This window comes from Bos javanicus, chromosome 11, assembly GCF_032452875.1.
Source record: "Bos javanicus breed banteng chromosome 11, ARS-OSU_banteng_1.0, whole genome shotgun sequence".
Lineage (NCBI taxonomy): Eukaryota > Metazoa > Chordata > Mammalia > Artiodactyla > Bovidae > Bos > Bos javanicus.
In genome coordinates this window covers 47,733,487-47,734,877 of record NC_083878.1, presented here as the reverse complement: position 1 = coordinate 47,734,877, position 1,391 = coordinate 47,733,487, and the positions used below count along the sequence as shown (strand labels likewise).

At 45.5% G+C, this 1,391-nt stretch overlaps 1 pseudogene; it reads left to right on the top strand.

Annotated features, from left to right (window-relative positions):
• The first annotated feature begins 576 nt into the window (after window positions 1-576).
• Window positions 577-1,088, top strand: LOC133256532 (ubiquitin-ribosomal protein eS31 fusion protein-like; annotated as a pseudogene).
• Window positions 1,089-1,391: the final 303 nt, after the last annotated feature.

Genomic DNA, 1,391 nt, shown 5'->3' with positions numbered 1-1,391 from the left:
GAGGGATAGAATGAGTTGGGAGATTGAGAATGAAGTATAGGTACTAATGGTACTATGTATAAGACAGATAACTAATGAGAACCTACTGGAGAGCACAGGGATCTCTACTCAATGCTTTGTTGTGGCCTAAATGGGAAGGAAACCCCCACAGAGGGGATAATGTATACCCACAGCTGATTTGCTTTGCTGTTTGCAGAAACTAACACAAGACTGTGAAGCAACTATATGCTGTATTGTGCTTACTCTCCCGGTCACGTCTGATTCTTTGTGATCCCATGGACTGTAGCCCTCCAGGCTCCTCTGTCAATGGGATTCTCCAGGCAAGAATACTGGAGGGGGTAGCCTATCCCTGCTCCAGGGGGACTTCTTAACCCAGGAATCCAACCAGGGTCTCCTGCATTGCAGGCGGATTCTTTACCATCTGAGCTACCTGGGAAGCCCTAAAGCAACTATACTACAATAAAATTTTTTAAAAACACACATAAAAAATTCCTAACAGTACAAGACAGTTACCTCTGGAGAAACCTTACCAGTGGCCTCTGTGAAGACAAACGCAGGAAGGAGACGCTAGCTGGGTTGTCCTGAAGCTCACGGAGAGGAGGAAAGCCACTTTAGGATATACCATCTGCGGTGGAACTGCCACCATGAGGCAGATTTTCATGAAGACCCTGACAGGGAAGAACATCTCTCTCAAGGTCAAGCCCTTGGATACAATAGAAAATGTGAAGGCCAAGATCCAGGATAAGGAAGGTGTTCCTCTTGACCAGCAACTGGAAGACGGATTTCCTTTGTCTAACTACAACATTCAAAAGGAGTCCACTCTTCATCTTGTGCTGAGACGTTGTGGTGGAGCTAAGAGAAGGAAGAAGTCTCATGCCACTCCCAAGAAGAACAAGCATAAGAGAAAAAAGGTTAAGCTGGCTGTCCTGAAAAACTACAAGGTGGAGGAGAATGGCAGAATCAATCACCTTCACTGGGAGTGTCCTTCAGATGAATAATGTGCTGAAGTTTTTATGACCAGTCACTTTGACAGACATTATTATGGCAAATGTTGTCTGACCTATTTCAACAAACCAGAAGACAAGTAATTGTATACAGGTTAATAAAATACATGAATTAATGAACTAACAAAACAAAACAGAGAGAAGCAAAGCCAAAGGCAATCTGGCAGTCTGGCAGAATAGCACAGGCAGTTTTAGGAGACATGAGGGCAAAATCCAGAGCGCCGACAGAACAAGACCTTCCCAAGGAAGCCAAAGCTGCCAGCCCCACAGCCTGGAGTTCCTTCGTGGTCTAGTGGTTAAGAATTCACCTGCCAGTGCAGGGGACATGGGTTCCATCCCTGATCTGGGAAGATTCCATACGCAGTGAGGCAACAAAGCCTGTGTGCT